We start from the raw sequence: 20,565 nt of genomic DNA on the forward strand, positions 1-20,565 counted from the left end.
TTCCTACCCCACAATAGGAGAGTAAGATCTTCCAGTGAGGAACAATTTGGTGAAAGGAGTGGGGTGGCCAGAGCTGGAATGACTACACTGTGGTATTAGAGTGAAAGACAGAAGTAAATCAAGATAGCATGGAGGGTCCAGTTGCAAGTTGAGAGTCTCTCCGTGAGATGATGTGGAGCGAATTCTCTCCACAAGGTTTCAACAGATTAATGTGCCAATGTTAAATATAAATATATATATATGTATACATATATAATCTCCAAATAATCAGCCGTTCAAACACTATGGAATTTTAAATGTCGCCCACAGACAGCTCAAAGATAGCAGTAATCTTCTGGGTCTTTCCAGGAAGTGAAGGGTGAGCCCCTGGCATTCCTTCTGGCAAGTTTCGGTCCTGGTTGCTCCATTTGCAACTTCTCAGACTCAAAAACAACAGGAAGAACCGCATCATAAAGGAAGTGGTCTCAATCCATGAGGTTGTCCTGGAAAACCTGTACATTTTTTGAGCCACAAAGAGTGAGAGATCAAAAGCGCCTGTGACGGCAGAGCCGGCCCTCTCCGGAAACATCTCCATCAGGCCCCATCCATAGTCTTTACTTAAGGTATCAGCCATAGCTCCCCTCTCTCTTCCTCTTGCATTAGCTTTGGGAAGCAATTCCCCAAACAGGGGTTTCCTGGCCAGGTGGTGGCCAAGATTGCATGACTTCCCCAGCCCATTGTCTTGCTCAGGGCTTTAATCTATGTATGTCAATTTGCCTTCCTCCTTTTATTTTTTTATCCTCCTTTTTATTTTTTTTCCGTTTACTGTCATTCTATCTTTTGTACCTCCTCTTCTGTTTTCTCCTCATTTTCATCACACTTCATAACCCTCCTAGTTGAACTAACATGTTATTAATAGGTAATGGTTCCCCTGGCATCAAATATGTTCTGGGCACTTGACATAGTTCATTTCATATGATTGTCATGATATTCCTATGAAACTATGGCCAGAATTTAGCAGATTAAAAAACAAAACAAAACAAACAAATAAAGCTTTCAAAGAAGTTAAATGGTTTGCTCAAAAACTCTCAACTATTAGAGGAAGCAGAAATCACTCGTGTATTGCATTATTCAAAAATATATTTTATCTTTTGATATACAGATCCCTAAATCATTTTAAGATCAACATCAAATATTGTTCTCTTATCCTAGCTATTAAGAAAAAAAAAAAATCATCAGAAAATGCTTAGGAGAGTGTGATAGATTGCAAACATTTATTTGGGACTGAGCCCTAACAACCTTCTCATCTTTTCTCTGTCCCCAGACACCTACGATTCTAGAAAATGGTCTAGTCAGATACTTAATCCAAGTATTATATTGAGGTATTGTCAGATACTTAATGCAAGTATCTGACGAGACCATTCTCTAGAACTATAGGTGTCTGGAGACAAAGATGGGGATCAGGAGATGTATCATTTGAGAAGAAATCCTGCAATAGATAATTAGGGTCTACAGGCAAGGGAGTTACCCAGCAGCAGAGATTGACAGTGAGATATGGTTTTCAAAATATAGTTGAAATAAATTTAGAACAGAACCTAATCACATTATACTCTTTGTATTGTAGCCTCAAGTCTCCGTTTACTTATGTACCCTCCAGCACATCTTATAGAACTGTCCTTTGAACACGAGTTCTTCATGGCACTGGACTGGAATGCCAAAACGTAGAGAGAGAGGATGATTGATGGAGACATTGCAATGGGAGAGAACTGTCTAAGACAGAGATATTTTAATTGGAAAAGTCATGGAGAGTCAGGTAGCACTCTGAGAATTAAGGATTTACTCTCAGAAGTATAAAATGGTATGAGTAAGCTGACATTGAAGTGCATAATGATTTATTTATTCAAGAAACATTTCCTGAACAGCCGCTATATACCATGCACCATTGCAGCTGCTGGGGATATGCAGTGGAGACAACAGAATGTAATGCTCATGGAGCTTATATGCTAGGGGCAAAAACAATCAGAAGCAAGTTAATACATAATCTAAGGTATTGATAAGTGCACTGAAAAAAATAACAAAGCCATATCAAGAGATCAAAAGTGAGAGATAATCCTACCTACGATATGGTGGTTGGTGAAAGCTTCACATGAATTTGGTGATACTTAAAGATAGGCCAACATTACATGGAGAAGTAAGCTATGAAGACAGATGTCCAAACAGAGAAAGGCAAGTAAAAACACCATCAAATCTGATTGTGCATCCAAAAGCTGAAAGACAGTGCTGTGATTGGAGGAGTAGAGATATGAGAGAGAAAGGCAGAGGGTTAAGTGGGGACCAGATTAAGTAAGGAAGTATTAGCCATAGCAACTTAATAATGCTAATAAAGGGAACATTTCCTGCAAAAGATTTTAGACAACTACATTTTTGTTGTTGCCTATTTTCAAATTTCTGCTAAAAAGTGACAGTGGTCCATCCCTTGTCCTAACCAATAGCATTAAGGTCTAAAATTTATGTCATATGTATCATATATATGTGTAGGGGTGTGTGTGTGTGTATGTGTGTGTTTGAGACGGAGTCTCGCTCTGTCGCCCAGGCTGGAGAGCAGTGGCGCGATCTCGGCTCACTGCAAGCTCCGCCTCCTAGGTTCACGCCATTCTCCTGCCTCAGCCTCCCCAGTAGCTGGGACTACAGGCATCGGCCACCACACCCGGCTAATTTTTTGTATATTTAGTAGAAACGGTGTTTCACTGTGTTAGGCAGGATGGTCTTGATCTCCTGACCTCGTGATCCGCCCGCCTCGGCCTCCCAAACTGCGGGAGTACAGGCGTGAGCCACCGCGCCGGCCGGTGTGTACTATTTTTTAAGTGTTAAAGATAAGATTTTATTAAAAGGCTGTGGACACTATCATAAAATATCTACTAGAATATCTATGTATGAAGATTTTTAAGTACTTACAGTCAGCAAATTTAATCCACTTCCACTACAGAGCAGGTAATTTAAGTGTAACTCCTCTAGAATTAATAATGTATTAAACCATGTTTTAATCTTAGTTAATGTCCCCTGGAATAATGGGAAAATGCAGCCTATAATAGCTCCCTTTTATGTTTATTTTGCTAAATTTCAACTTAGCACAGCATTATTTCACTGCCAGATGTTCTTTATAATAATGGCTTAATTTGGAAGAAGAAATACTCCCAGTCAGTATTCTTACTTCCCTGATTTTTTTTTTTTTTTTTTTTAAATTTATTTTGAGACTGAGTCTCACTCTGTCATCCAGGCTTGAGTGTAGTGGCGCGATCTTGACTCACTGAAACCTCCACCTTTCACGTTCATGCAATTCTCCTGCCTCAGCCTCCCGAGTAGCTGGGACTGCAGACGCCAGCCACCACACCTGGCTAATTTTTGTATTTTTAATAGAGACAGGGTTTCACCAAGTTGGTCAAGCTTGTCTCGAACTCCTGACCTCAGGTGATACACCCGCATTGGCCTCCGAAAGTGCTGGGACTACAGGCAACCCTCAGAGGTGGCTGGACTATTTTGTGTCTCAGTAATAGATTCTCACCAGGTATGCCTCTCTCATCCAGATTAATTAATTAAAGCAACTTGTAGCATGGTCACAGCAATGCTGCCCTTGCTGTCTGTGACACTGGTGAGTCAGGTCCTGCTCTTCACACCTTTCAGCCCTGCTTTCCCGTATTTGAGCTAAGTCCCTGTTGCTGACCTATGTGTATACTATGTGAGACCTGTATGTATTCTTCATCTAATGAAGAATAATATTTTATAATAATCATGTTTTTAAATATAATAATAATCTACAGTACAAGGTATTAAACAGCACAGAAATGATCATATAGTATTAGAAATAAATAAGACTTCAGAGAACTTTAAGTCCAATACTATCTTTTACAGATGAGGAAACTGAGACCCGGAGCAATTGAATGATATCCTTGTAGTTCAAGGCTACCCTATAGCAAATCTTGTGGAAAATGTTGGAATTCTAACACCTGTCTCTTATTTTTCACACCACGTTATGCAACTTCCCTACAATCTCCACAGTTAAAAACATTGATCAGAACATTAAACCCATCCTGAAGTCTATTTTATATGTAAACCCTTTGCTTAAATGTTTGCAGCACAGTTTATAATTAGAGAGCACAATTCTCAGGTGGGGGATCACTGGAATTCAGGAAGAGGGTAGAGCTTTGTGAGTTTTTTAAGATTTACATCCACTGGGGTTTGTATTGGACTACCTGATAGAATACCCAAATAACAATGGCTTCATCACTTGAGGGGCTGTTTTTCTCACAAAGCGAGGGAGTCTGGAGGTATGAAGTCTAGTGCCAGTGCCATCAGTGAGGGATTTAGACTCTATCTTTCTGCTCACTCTTACCATGTGGCTTGAATCTCGTGCTTATCACTTAATGTCTACATGTTGGTTGTTCCAATTCCAGTCTTGAATCGGTACTCTGAGCTAGATGTTGTCAAAAATAAAAGGCAAAGTTGATCCTGTCCTGTTCTAAAGAGATTGAATGAGAATTTGAGAATTCCAGTAGGCTAGTACATCCCACGCACATTCCCATCAGCAAGCCTAGCCGGCAGATCATGGATTATTTTGCTGAGAGGTATGATAATATCTCCAGCGATATTCTGCAGTTAAGTGCAATTTATGTTTTTATATCCAGTAGGATGTCTTTAGGCGGCCTACATTTTAAATGAAAGACTAATAAAAAACAAGACACATAATGTGTTACATGGTAAGAATTGCCATGTAGAAAATTAAAGCAGGAAAAAAAAAAAGAAGATGAGAGTTGAGAAATAAAGTTGACTTTTAATTAGGGTACTCATGAAAACCTCATTGAGAGTGACTATTCGTGTCAAAGTCTAAGGTGAGTGAGGCAGTAATCCCAGTGTATATTCGGGACAGGGAATTCTAGGCAAATGTTGTGGTGACAGTATTCCAGGGAGGTTTAGAGAACTAAGGAATGAATAGAAAATTAAAATTAAATTAAATATTTTCACTAAAGCAAACATAGCTCACTCAACTACATTTTAATAGCTTTATTTCTACTCACCCATACAATCACACACACTACAGGCATGAAGCCAGGTGCCTACCTTGTGCGTACCTTGGAAGATGTCACATTTACCTGAAGCATAACTAGCTCCTGGAATTTCAGTTTATTGAGAGAAGGAGAACTATTTTTCCACAGTTGAAAATCTCTCAAAAAGTTGATATAATTGAGTGACTTTCATTCAAGCTGATGACTTTAGAGATTGAAGGCTACAAACTTTATCTGTCTATTAAAATGGAAATGACTGTCTAAAGTTTCCTTAAAGAAATTCTGTCTCAGAGAAGTCATTTGAAGTTGTGAGTAGGACTGGATGTTCAGGTAAAATTTTTTATACCAAAAAAGAAAAAATACAAGGCCTGAAGCATTATCTCTTACGATTCATACTTAGATTACAGGGTCTATTCAGGGATTTGCAACAGAATGCATATCAAATAACACAATTTCTTCTGGTAATTAAAGGCCTTGGACATATTTAACTAACTTGAGGATATATAAAAATACTAAAGTGATGAATAAGGACAAGAGAGAAAGTTTATATGCTTTTAAAAAGATGTATGCATGTATTTTAAACTTAGTTATTTTATGAAGGAGATCCATGAATTATAATAGCTATGAAAGCCATTCCTCCAAACCTGAGCAGAGTTGAATAACACCCTTAGTCTCTAGATACACAGACACATACATAGATAAGCTGTGGTCATGGACAATTGGAAATAATTGATGTGTTTTATGCTGCTATAATTGCATGAAAAGTGACCACTTAAATGAAATTTAAACTTCTCTTATGAGTTTTCTTACTGTTCAACCAATTCCAAATCAATACAATCATGCTCACCACAGTAGCAGGAATTACAGTGTAAATGTTATTTATTAGATTATCATTTCCTAACATTATAGAACTATAAAAATAATAAAACAATAAAAAATATATTGTTTTCTATTCTTCCGCATCAGCTATATCAGTGGAACTTGTGCCAAACCCTTTAGTTCAAACTCTGGGGCTTTTGGTACATTCCATTTTCCACTGTAATCCTATATGGCCTCCTGGGTTCCAAGTGAAGCAGTGATCATACTTCTTTTTTCTCCTTATGGATCTACACACTTGACTACCTGGTCCTTCACGTGCAGCCATCGCCATCAGTTCTGTTCTCGGCAGGGATTGCTTTTCCCTCTTCTCTTCTCCAGTGAGTCTCTTGTTCAGGTCAACAATGAAAACCCACTTACCTTTTTTTTTTTTCCCCAGTAGCCTACACTGTTTCCATTTCCATCCCACATACCCTAATCTGGTCTGTCTGTTTTCACACATCCATGCACCCTGTCCTTTCCTAGGTTAAGCATCTAGTACAATCCCTGAGATTAAAGAAGTCTCCCTTTTCCCCCATAGCTGGGAGATCTTAGTCTGGGAGATGGCTGTTACAAACTCCAAATTGCCTACAAAGACAGTCTGAGATTATGCAAGGTCTACCTACCACAGAAAGAACACGCAACATCCCTAGAAAGCCAACCCTGCCCCCACCAGCCCTCCTCTGGGCCTACTGGCCTGCATTTTACTCTTAAGGGACATTTTTTTCTATTTTTTCCCAAAGTCACTATATGGATTAGTTGGACTATGGTAGGGCCTGGCCAACCTCAAGCATTCATTAATTTTTATTTTCTTTCAAAAAGTATGACCTTCATTTTGCATTTAAAATAACTGTACATAGGCCACATAAGCCCATAAACAGCATTAAACAATGGAATTCCTATAAAATCAGTCAGGGTACAGGGATTAGAGTGTGTTGGCTGAAATTTGGAAACTGCTTCCAGGAAGGCTAAGCCTGCTCTGTTTCTTTTTGGGGAAGTAAACCTGTGACAGAACCTACCATTTATAGAATTTGGTGTTTACATCAGTATAAGGATTTTATGCTCAAATATTACACATACTTTCCTAACTCATCTGTGTTTACCAATCACAGCTTTGTAATTTCGGTGCAAATAATGAAGGTTTGGAAAAATTATGGCGTGATGATTACCAGCATTAAAAATGACCACTTAAACTGAAATTTAATTTTTTCTAATGTCTTTTCTTTGAACCTTGGGCAAGCATTATTTATCTAGAAAATAATACACTCAACTTGCAGTCCTTTAATATCATCTGAGTGATAGTTGGACTATCATCATCAAGTGGCCTATTTCCTGGAATAACTTGGGTATCCAAGTAAAATCTCTACTAACACTCTTATTTAACTTTTTTAGCTATGATAGCCTAACTGAAAAAAAAGGCAGAAAAAAAAGCCCTTTATTACACATGCGACACATAGCAAGATAACCACTAGAAATGTCAAAACACTGACAAAAATAGAAGGCTTGTAATTATGCTTCTAGTACAAATTTGCAAATGTCTCAAATTCTGGATGCCCTATTCTCAGAAAATTCCAGGACTTCTTGCACTTTCATACATAATAGATGTGAACTAAAACACGTTCTAAGAATTTGTATTTGACACAAAAGAAAATGTAATATACATACGTCCAATTTTTTTAACTAAATTAAACATGGGTTAGAGACCACACCTTTTGTAGAGTAGAATGAATGGTATTTCTTTGGTGTTAAAATACCCGTGAGGCTCCATGACAAATCATTGTTGTAGGAACTTTTTTTGAGTTACCTTGAAAATGTGTAATCATGTAAAAGAGTTTTAGAGAATGATAATACACTTAGATATCACCGTACTATAAAAAATAAATAAGCCACACAGAAAATATACAAAATGACTCTACAAGCTCATAACATACTTGCATAATGGACTTTGAATATTTAAATATAGTGCTGTAGTAATAACATAGGCTGAGTTGCATGAAATACTCATATTTAATTTTTTGTTATTTTATTTATAAAGTATTGTTGTGAAGGTTTGAATGCAGACTTTCAAATTTTGAGAAATTTGAAAATAAATCACAGTGGTTTTGATAGCTGCTTTTGAATCATGGGATTGATTAAAGCAAGAGAATGCCAAATACCCACTGAAATTAAGTGAAATGAACTTAAATTGATGAGTTTTCCTCAAAGAGTTAGATGAGTTGCCTACGCAAGGTCATTTCTATTAAGTTCTGAAAGTAGTTGAGTCATTGACACCCCTGCTCAGATTTGCTGCTTGAATTGATATCAGGAAGTTTTGGCCAATGTGTGTGAGGTAAGGAAGAAGACATCTCAGAATTTCTTTTTTCTTCACTATTTATTCAAGTACAAGCCTGAGAGATTCTGAAGAACTTCATCAAACCTGACATTTATTTCCCACCCTTTTTTTTTTTTTTTTTTTTTTTAACAAATACTCATGTTATGCTTTGGAAACACATAGTGTCACATTTTCATACTTATTTTAAAAAAAATATGCCTACTCCCTGACTGAAAGATGCTATTAATCTATACAATGAATTAAAATAAAACCTCATTGCAAATATTAGTTCACAAGGTGCAGTCATCCATATATTTAGTAATATATCATTACTGTCAAGAGAATTCCAAGGATAATTTTTGCTGCTTCTCTCTTCCAGAAAAGAGAACACTGATACAATATACAAAGTTTTGATAGACATAGACTCATCAGTGATAGCATATGGTCATCAGTAGTGGTTGAAAGTCTGAAAAAAAAGATTACAGTTAAATGTGCTTGGGAAAATTCTCTCTCTTTTTCGATTGTGCTTTTCCTATTTTGGAGCCATAATAAGATTCAGCTAAGAATGTGCTCTCTGCCTTAGAAAGACAAGTAGAGACAAAAACAGAAAGTAAGAAAACATGGAGGAACAGGTTTATGTGTGGCTCAAATCTAATCTGTTTCTAAAAAGTCAGAATGGCTTATGCATGATGCATGAGTCCAGCTCAATGGGGTGAGAGAACCTATAAGAAATTGAAGACAAACTTCTACATAGAAGTACTATGTAGGTATTTGTAGAAATGTCCTTCTTGTAAATGTATCGCTCCAAAGTGTATCTCTTTGTGGACATAGGGAATTGGAAAACAATGGCTGTGTTAACTAGCTATTTGGTTTACTCAAAATTCTCTTATCAAAACTCTTGTGAATTGGGATGCTGCTTCTATTTTTAATATATTATTCTCTGTCACATTGGCATAGCATCATTCCATACATTGTAGTAACCAGGGAAGCGATAGAAAGCTTTTAATTGCTACTTAAGAATCATTGTGAATACATACATTCAAAAGAAAATAAATCATTGTCAAAGTTGAACACAAAGCTAAAGACATTGTAATTTAAACAAAGACTTTCCATTTTTGTGTAAAGCACTTATTTAAATTAGATTTATGTGGACCTTGAACAATCCATTTCCTTTCTGGAGTCCATTTGGAATTTTTTCTTTGGAATCTGCTATTTAAATTAAGGCTGTCAGGAAATGTTGCCATGGTTACTTGCATCACCTGAGCATGAAATGAGAGTTTTTGAATATTTTCATTTCTATGCTATCATCACTGCCTTATGTACAAGGCAATTATATCTTTAGGGGTTAATAATACATTTTACTACCTTTATATGAAGCTCATGTATAATCCACTGAGATGTTGCAAAGGTACTCTCCCACTTAAAATGAAACTCTGTGTCCATTTCACTCATGTGGGAGACAGGATAGGAGAAAAGAGCAACGTAACGCCAGAGGATGATTTGAGTTTGACATTTTCTTATGGGACAGATATACTCTGCCCATTGTTTCTTCTCTCTGCTATTTTTAACGTTTTTGTTTTCTTACTCTTTTCTGTTATTCTATCTCTAGTAAATGAAGTCCTGCATCGTAGGTCCTTAAGTTTAGGTACATCTTGACCAACCTAAGAGCTTTATTCCTTAAACTATTCCTAAGTCCACTTTGGGAGGCCGAGGCGGGCAGATCACGCGGTCAGGAGATCAAGACCATCCTGGCTAACACGGTGAAATCCCATCTCTACTAAAAAATACAAAAAACTAGCCGGGCGAGGTGCCGGGCGCCTGTAGTCCCAGCTACTCCGGAGGCTGAGGAAGGAGAATGGTGTGAACCCGGGAGGCGGAGCTTGCAGTGAGCTGAGATCTGGCCACTGCACTACAGCCTGGGCGACAGAGCAAGACTCCGTCTCAAAAAACAAAACAAAACAAAACAAAACAAAACAAAACAAAACAAAACTATTCCTAAGTCTTTCCTCACAGCCCTGCTAAAGCTATTCCCTGTAAGATTCCTTCACTGAAATGTGGCAAATAGCCAAACCTGACTAAAGTCCACAGCTAAAGTTGATGGCCAGTAGATTCATTGAATTTCCACACTTGTTGGCCATATTTCTCTATATTTTAACATGGGGAGATATAATGAAAACACAATTTTTATACAGAATAAAAATGTGATACTTCCCATAAGAGACTGACATTAAAGATCTTGCATGTCCTGTCTTTTAGAAATATACTTCTAATATCATTCTTTTTCTATCTCACCCTAACAAGATAAGATTCACCTCAAAGGCCGGGCCTTCATTGTGCAGGCTTCAGTTCTTGCGTTCATAGCACAGTGGTGAAGTAGCCACTTGGAATCAAAATTGCCATCAAGGACAATTCTAAAGAAACGTCCACTAGTATAGTATGTCATGTGTTCTTTCCATTTCCTCTTCCACAAAGCAGTGAATAAGACTTAATGCTCTTCATAAATTTTTATGGCCTCAGTATTTGCAGAGAATTGGAGGATCCCGTACCAAACTCAGAACTAGCACAATGATAATATAATTACTATTTGCCTAGTAATTGATAAAGAATTGCTACACATATTACCACATTTTATCATAGACTCAACCCTAGGAAACATATAGGGCAAGAATGTTCATTATCTCCATCTTATATGTATGGAAAACAAAAATTTAGGTATGGGAGGTAATCTATCTGAGATTACATGATTGATAAGACTATGACCCCAGGGTGATTGATGAAAAATTCCAAGAGCTGTCTCTTATATATTACGGTCCCTTCTCTTTACTCTCTACACCCAAGTCTAAAAGAGTAAGTAAGTTGCTCTTGGGATCTAAAATAGAACACAATGAGAAAAGTCAGGTATGTTTGTTTTTTCCTTTCCCTGATTTTTTATTAGTGTTTTTTTCTTTTTTTTCTCGCTTAAAAATAAGTATACTTTTATCAATTCTTCTTCTAGGTAAAATTAAAACACAAAATGCTCATTTATTCTCGTTTTCTAATTTTGCATGTTTCTTTATATGACAATGTCTATAATTAGAGTTTAATTCTATCCATCTCGTCTGTTTTCATAGATAAGAATGGTTTTATGTATTTTTAAAATCCGATTGAGTTTTTTTTCTTAAGGCACAAATCTCTTTGCCGAATTCACCTAGTAATATAGGAAATAGCCTGATTACCCCCAGAACAGTAGATGTTCAGACGTCTGACAGACAATTTCCTGGAATAGCCCAGCTCTGAGAGGGTAAGCACACATGATATGCTGGATAAAAAACAACTGAGTGGTAGCAGAGTACAACTAAACATAGCATTAGAGTAAGTGGCTGCATTAGTTACAGTCAACGGAAATTTCCAGAAAATAGGTCAGGCTTTTAGTGAGAGTCTGTTCTCTAATTCTACTCAACACATAAAATTCATTTTCCAGAAACTAATTTGAAGTTTCTCTATCCAAACATAACCTACAGAGATCTTTAAGCATTTTGGTGAATTTTGAAATTACTTTAAGAATGGATTGTATTGCCTTAATAGATCATGGTATTTAAAGTGCATGTTTTCTGAGTACGTGTTATATTACCACTGACTGAAACATACAATTATAATAGTGGTTCTTACTCTTTTTGGTATATATTTATTCACTTTTCAGCAATATATACCAGAATTATGCTTTTATTAGTATTATATTATTATAATGAGTGCCCAACACTCATTCTTCATGTGAGGATTGGGTTAAATTTTGGAGGCAAAGAGTGAAAGCAATACGGCTGGTTTTGATGCTCTTGCTGTGCTGATGCTATAACACTGCTGCCTGCCTTCTTTGCTCTCTATCACCACGAAAGAAAAGCCACTACAGCTGTGAACTCAAATGTGCACACCCTAGAACTTGCCATGACCTTGATCCCAAACCTGGCAATGTATTATCTCTTCCTATTCTTGTGATCCCACTCCAAAATTATTTGACCTCATTAAGACCTCCAATTCAGTGAACTTGCCATTTTTTCACGATAATTCATAATCTATTAGCCGTTTTATTGCTTCATATTTGTCACCCAACTGAGATTTCATGGTCCAGCACTATAATAATATCATGGAACATTTTCTCTTCTTTTTTCCTTCTGCTATTCACACCCATAAGGCCTTTGGCCAAACCCAACTACCTATCTATATTATAACTCAGCTGAAGCAGCTGAGCACTGACAGAAACACACCGCACCAGGTTCACTGGACTCATTTAAACTTCATGAACAAAACTTAAAACTGAATACTCAGCAAATACAGAGTACTTTACTTTCTCAGTAAATTTATTTTCTCTTTTCCTAAAATGGCTTTTTTACACCATATCCTCTTTCCTCAAGTTTCCTAAAATTCTCTACATTTCTCAATTTGAAGTGTTGCCTTTTCACATTTCACTAAAAGTAAGTAAGATCAGTGAAAAAAAAAAAAAATCATCCTTCTACCACCAACTCCGCCAACCTACCTGCATCTGTAATAAGATAGTCCTTGTAGAAATTGACATGACAATGAAATATTTCTCCCCTCTCTCTAGGGCCAATTTAATTTTGAATTAGACTTAGATTACTATCACATTCCTAAGACTTCTACCTTGCATTCTGTCTTCTGCATCAAATTTGTCTTATCCCTTTTGAAGTACTCTAATCAACACACAAACGTATTTTAACATAAATATTTTTAAAAAATCTCCTTTGAGCTCAGATTTGTTTTTCAGCTACTCCTCATATGTTTCTTTCCTTCTCATAAGACTAAAACTCCTAGGAAAAAATTGTCTTTGTCTGTTGGTGTCTCTCTTTCCGTATTTCCAGATTTTTCCTCAACCAGTTTCAATCTGGCTTTCACGCTTAACAGGAGTTCTAACCAAAGTTGGCAGTGGTGTATATGCCAATGGTCAGATATCTGTATTAATCTAATAAACTTCAATAACGTTCAACACAGTTTACCACAACCTCCTTGAATACAATTTCTGTTCTGTGCTTCCAAAACCTCTAGTGCATTAGATTTTACTTATACCTCAGTAGCTTCTCTTCCTTGTCTCCTTACTGCTTTGTAAGGACTCTAAACACTGGTGAACCCTTGGGTCCTATCCTCCACCTCTTCTACTTTCTTTTTACTTCAGCTCTCCTATGTGATCACATTTTGCCATTGGATTAAAATATTACCATGATATTGGTTATTATATAATAGTATCTAACATTATCTCAACTTAGGCATTATCCCTGAGCTTCAGATTCATATGTCCAACTGCCTTTATGACTTATTCACTCAGATATATTATAGCCTCTCAATATAATATAGGAAAGAATAAAACCACCGATTTGCCTCCCCCATTCACACCTCAAAAACCTTTCCCATTCTACTATGGAGCACCAAAATCTTCATTTTTTTTTTTAAGGCAAAACTATAGAAGACATTCTTGACTTTCTTTTCCTCCTGACAACCCATATACTATATCTAATTCAACAAAGATTTATGAACTCCCTGAAATATATATGTATGAAATATGTGTTATATAATGATATCATGTATATATATGTAAAAGAAAACGATAAGTTCTCATCTTTTCCTTCTCTACACCCCTTGCTCATGCCACCAGTATGGCTTAACCTGATCTCTGCATAAGCCTGTGAACTGACTTTGCTGCATTCCCTCTTGAAATTATCCACCTATTCTGCATAGCCGCCAAGCTGATTAAAATCTAAGTCAAATCTTGTCTCTCCCCTGCTTAATGTTTTCCAGTGTCTTCTCATCACATGTAGACAATCAAAACTCTTTTGGTGGCTTTCAAAGCCCTATGATATTTGGTCTTTGCTTATCCTTCCAATCTCACTCTGCACCCTCTATGACGATTGGCAGCTGACACTCTCTCTGTTGAAGGCCCCTTCTTATGAATCCTCACCACAGCCTTTTCCATGATCCCAGTTTCAACTCAAATGTCAGCTTCTCAGAGACCCCTTCCCCAATAACCTGCCTCTATCTCTTAGTCTTTCGTATAGTACCCGATTTTATCTTCCAAAAGTGGAAGACTTATTATTATTCATGGAGCAGAAGTATATATTTGAGAATCTTCTGTGGAGAATTATAGTCATGGACACAAATGAGATCCTAGGGGAAGAGTGCACAGAAGAGGAAAGGAGAAATCTCTGCTGGGTCATGAATAAATTCAACACGTAATCAATGTAGAGAAATTAGTTGGCAAGCAAAATAGGAGATAACGGATGTGGTAGGAAATCAGGAGACTGTGGGGACATTGACAAAGAAACAACTGGAGAATTTATTTATTTATTTTATTTTTTTATTTTTTTGGAGACGGAGTTTCACTCTTGTTGCCCAGATTGGAATGCAATGGCACGATCTCGGCTCATCAAAACCTCTGCCTCCCAGGTTCAAGCTATTCTCCTGCCTAAACCTCTCGAGTAACTGGGATTATAGGCATGCACCACCACGCCTGGTTAATTTTGAATTTTCAGTAGAGAAGGGGTTCTTCCATGTTGCTCAGGCTGGTCTCGAACTCCCAACCTCAGGTGATACACCCACCTTGGCCTCCCAAAGTGCTGAGATTACAGGCATAAGCCACTGCACCCAGCCCAGGACTGGAGAATTTTAAGAAGTTGAGCGTAGTTATTGGTATTGAACGCCTCTGAGTAATCAAGTACATAGAGGAATTTAATATATCAGTTGGATGTATAGAAATATAAGCCTTTGTAGCCTTATGAAGAAGTATTGTAGCAAGTGATATTGGTGACAGTCATGTTGGTGTGTAATGCAGGTAGCAGGGAATAGGCATTAGTAGATACGGAAAATAATTCTGAGGAATTCATATATAAATGGGAAGACACATAGGACTAAGAACTGAAAATAATTTTGTATAGGAAGTGAGGTTTCTTTTCAAAAATTAGAACAGTAATTTTTGAAAGAAGGTGAAGAAATATTAGTCTTGAAGGGACTAGGGTTATATGTGTGTATACTTGCCAATTTATAGGCTTCTGGTAAGAGAGCAGCCAAAAAACAATAGAGATGAAAGCAAACCAAAACTCTCAGTGAGTAATCTGGTTTCAGTTACAGTCAGGAAGGAGATCAAATCCTTCGGAGAAGACAAGAATATAAGAAATTTACTGATTTTAGTGATATAGTTACAAAGGGCCAGTAGAAGGGAAGATGAAGAGAGATACAGGTGAACTCAAGCAAGTTCAGGCTTTTCTGTAATGATGGGATGATGGAGAATCCACAGGAAAGAGAGCTTACTGAAGTGACCTGGGGAAATAGTTTGGAAGTCTCTTTGAGAAATGTGGGCACTGTGCCTAACATCCAGAGGAAACTTTGGCTGAAGGGGTGGCTGACTCAGAAGCTGCAGTTTCTACAGCCTACAGGAGCCTCCTACTCTGGCCATGTGGAAATAGCAAGATCTATAATCTTGCACTATTTTTAGCTCCAGCAGCTTTAAAGTAGAATTATGTAAACAATGTGAAGAAAATCACATTTTTGCTTGGTGCTATTGAACCAAATGCAATGAAATCCGTATTTTAAGTAAAAAAATCTATAAAAATATTTCCCAAAATAATTGTCCCGTGGCCGTTATGTCAATAAAAGTTGGTCACTTGCTACAACATGATTAATATTTGTTTTATTGAAAAAATATTTTGAAGGCATATATTTGACAGGGAGGGAGGAAAAATAAGAGACTGATTTGCTGCAAAAAGAAAAATGCACAAGAGAGATTCTTTGAAACCTGACAAATATACTAAAATACGTTTGAAATTAGCAAGTAAGCCATTATTATGATTTCTATTACATAGTTGAAGCAACTGAAGCTTGCAACAGTTAAGGATGAATCAAACTCATAATTATTAAGTGATGGAGACTAATTTTGGGTTCATTTTGTGAGTTTTGCTCAATGTACTTTTCTTCTATATTATGCTGCTTCTTCATTGAGCCTTATATTATGAACCTGATTATAACCTTTGCTGAGGACAAAATTGCAGCCATCTGAACATCTGGTGCTTCTTTTCTGTTACACTAAGGTTTCTCTGAAGAGTTGGTAGCTGGAATACTAATTTCAACTCTAACAATAATTAACCATCAGCAGATATTTTTATAGTTGCATTGTACAAAAAGTTGCTACAGAACTAGAGATATTTTAAGTTTAATTTTAATCAAAGCAGCCATTTCTCTGTGATTTCCAAAAAATTACAATATTTTTTGGTAAGAATGAAAGTCTTTTCAATCTATTTTTTAAAACATTCCTAAGGTTACTTTGATAAGTGTTTGATACTCTCTTTGAGGTATGTTAGATCAGGGTAATAAATGCATTTTTATCATAGGAACATTCAATAATACAGATATATAAAGAATTTTAACATTAAAAAAACTTCTATAATTGTATTACCCAAAGTCAACCTTGGCATGTATTATACTTTAGTATATTACTTTCAGCCTTGATGTATCAATCTTACATGCATGCATTCTTGCTACACATAATAATTGGGCATCTACTTTGTGCCAGATACTGACTTAGGCTGTAAGCCTACAGAGAGTACAAGATAGGGCCACTGTCTTCATTAAACACAATTCCCCAACTTTTTCTTGCTTTCTCTCTCTCTTCAATATAAATAGACATGGATCGGTATAGAGAAATATATGTAGGGTATACTTTCATTTCTTAGAATTATACTTTGAGTATTTCCCTCTTGCTAAATAATTGTCATGGTATACTACAGACCATGGAGTGTTCAAACCATCGTAGATCATTCTCTTATGATTGGAGATTCACATTCTGATTTATATTATATTACCATTGTAACGATGAAAATTCCTCAGATATTCATGTTTATCTAATGAATTTATTGATCATTAAAATATGTTCATTTATAAAAACCTGAAAAGTCAGAAAGTGAAACAAAAATAGTCACTTATCCTGTTGTCTATAAATAATAATAGCTCACAATTTGATGAGATTCTATCTCAGCTATTAACAAACTTCACAAAATGCTTTGCACTAATTTGCATCCTACTACTTTAATTAAAATTATATCTAACACTTTGGATATTTATTACTAAATAGAATTTTTAAAAAGTCAGTGGTATTAAATAACTGTTTAATAAACCTTGAATGTGTTAATTAAATTTTGCTCATCAATTCTTTTTTATATTTTTATTCTCATTTTCTTGACCATTGTGATGGTGAATATGTTTAATATTTTATTAACTAGGGACAGTTCCCTTTCTCTACTTGTGTATGTACACAAATGCATATGTGTTCTTTTAGAGCTATTTTTAAAATCAAATATGTTTAACTATGACCTGATGGCAACTGTGTATCCTTATTGGTGTCTTATTTCTAAACGTTTAGATAATACAATGTGGTCATGAAGTCACACATGCAAGAAAGCAGAGGCACTGTTGTATAATTCCATTGTCAGCCTAAAACAGAATTTAGATTTCCTTTTATGTTTTTAGAGGGTAATGATATGACAGTGATGTGTACAAAATAATCTAAATGTATATTTGATATTTGTTATTCCCATAAACCATAAAGAATCTCTACCTACTGTACTGAGCCTCTACCTATATGTTTTACCGTTTTTGCTATTATACGAGCTTATGTGATATTCCCCTCACTGCAAATCACCTTTAGTCACGTACCATCCAATTCCTTCTCAGTTTTACCAAAATGATCTTAAGTGTCTTCTCTTTTTCTCCTGTGTCATCAAATTACTAGATTATTTCCACCAATGTACTTATGTCAAAATATCATCCTTCTTTAGGCACAATGCATCTACCCCACATGTCTCTGCTTCTCTTTATAGCAAATTTTTCTTAATGAGTCAAACTGCATCCTTTTGTACCTTTTAATATTTTATTGAAGGTTCTTCAGTCTTCCCCCTCCACCCCACTGCTCCAGTAAAATAGCTCTTGTTAAGGTAATCAGTGTTGCCAAATTCAGTGCTCACTTCTCTGAGCATAAATGTCTTACCAGCTGTATTAGATGTAGCTGGTCACTGCCTTTTATTGAAGCCCTCTTTTCACTTGATTTTAGAGGTCCTTCTCTCTTTTAATTCTGGATCTGCATATTTGGAAACTCATTCTCAGCTTCTCTGATGATTTCTGCTCTTCTCCTAGTTGTTTAAACTTTCACATATTTCAGGCCTCAATCCATGACATAGGTGTTTTCTAACCTCTCTTATTACCTAAATTTTCTCATTCAATCTCTGTATACATACATATATATACACTATATATAAACTTTTATATATATACAGTATAGTACTACTATATATAGTATAGTACTCTTTCTCTCTGTATATGTAATACAGCATATATATATTAAACTATGGGATATACTTTATATATATATACTATACTATATATACATATATAGAGAATGTGTATACTTTAAAAAAATTTATATATGTATACCCACATGCCAATCAATACAAATGTCTGTCTCTAAACCAGATTCCTTTCATAAACTCCAGGCTTCTTGACATTTCCACTTGAATATTTGGTATCTCAATATTGGATTTCTGAAATTATACTTTCCTAAGCTTCCCATTTTGGTTTTCTCTTCCATTATAATAAGCACCACCTCATTTATCCAAGTCAAAAGCTTCGAATTTTCTTTGTCTTAAAACAATGAATCCATCAGCAAATCCTGTAATTGCTATCTTCAACATTATATATTATGAAACTAATATATTAGTTTGAAACTAAAATATTAATATGAAACTAATATATTAGTTTCATAATATATATTTTCTGATTTTCTAATATATTAGAAAACTAATAGACAAGTATCACAAGGTTAAACGATGCACAATTACTATGCAAAAGTCAATTGCTTTTCTGTATACCAGCAATAAGCAACTGAAATTTAAAATTTAAATAAGATTAACAATATCACAATAATATGAAATACTTCACCATAAATCTAAGAAAATACATAATGTTGGTAAGTGGAAAACTACAGAAATGTAATGAAAGAAAAAAGAAGATCTAAATAAATGAAAAGATACATTGTGGTCACAAATTGGAAGACTTAATATTGTTAAGATGTCAGTTTGTCCCAGCTGAGCTACAGATTCATGAAAATTCTAATCAAAATCCAAGGAAGGTATTTGGTAGATATTGACAAACTGATTCTAAATTTTTCATGGAAAGACAAAAGCTTTAGAATAACCAGCAAAATCAAGAAGATGAGCACAGTTGGAACGTTTTTAATGCCTGGTATAGAGACTTTTTATAGAGAAACAGTAATCAAGGCAATGTCTTATTGACATAGACTAGACAGAGAGATCTGTAGAACAAACTAGATAGACCAGAAAGAGATTCACACACTGATAGTCATATGATTTCTGATGAAGGATTAGAGTTGAAGACATCAAAATGACCTCATATTTAGTATAATACAGATACAATGGTCATATGTAGAAAAATTTACTATATGTGTGTAGTCATAGGATAGTATATATCTGTATTTCCTGCTCTATTAATTGAGCATCTCTGGAAATAATGACACCCCAGCAGCAATGAGCACACCTAGTGTCCAGACCTTGCTTTTTAATACCATTCTCCAATACTTTTACTCCTTCACTGGAACACCTTGTAGTGTCAAAAGATAGTTAGGTGCCCAAAGCACACAAACACACATGCACATACACACACACACACAATAAATGATAAGAGTATGTCAAAGTGATACAGGATGCAATTAAAAGAGCCTCTAATGGCCGAAGCTGGGACAATTTGAGCAAGAAGGTAAAAATAAAGTAGTACTGGATGATATATCAAAATATAAAATAAATATTCATGAGCCAATATTTACATAAATAAATGATTGAATAAATAAATAAATGGAAGAGAAATAGTGATTCTCCCATGCAGAAGAATTTCAAATATCTTAAGTAGATACTCTGCCTTCAAGGAAGAGGAACATAACTCTCCACTCCTTAAATGTTGAGTCATAGTGTTCCACATCATGGTGTTAAATACAAATCATTTATAAATGCAATACCTTGGGTGGACAAAGCATTATTCTTTCAAATATAGCCAATAATTCTTCTCTGTTCCAAGGCCTGTGGATATAATGTGGCATTATGATGACAATTATGTTCGTGTTGTCATTATTTAAGAAACACTCGTAACAGATGATTGTCTCACCACTTGGTCAAAATATAAAATCATACGTATACAGGAGATTGTAATCCACCCTCCCTTCCCTGATGCCTGGGCAAATATATAATTAGATTTCCAATTTGAGAATTGCCTCTTATCCACACTTCTTGTTATTGGATCAACAGTGCTTTCCCCTTCTACTGG

Source organism: Rhinopithecus bieti, unplaced genomic scaffold (assembly GCF_001698545.2).
Source record: "Rhinopithecus bieti isolate Rb0 unplaced genomic scaffold, ASM169854v2 scaffold_10982, whole genome shotgun sequence".
Lineage (NCBI taxonomy): Eukaryota > Metazoa > Chordata > Mammalia > Primates > Cercopithecidae > Rhinopithecus > Rhinopithecus bieti.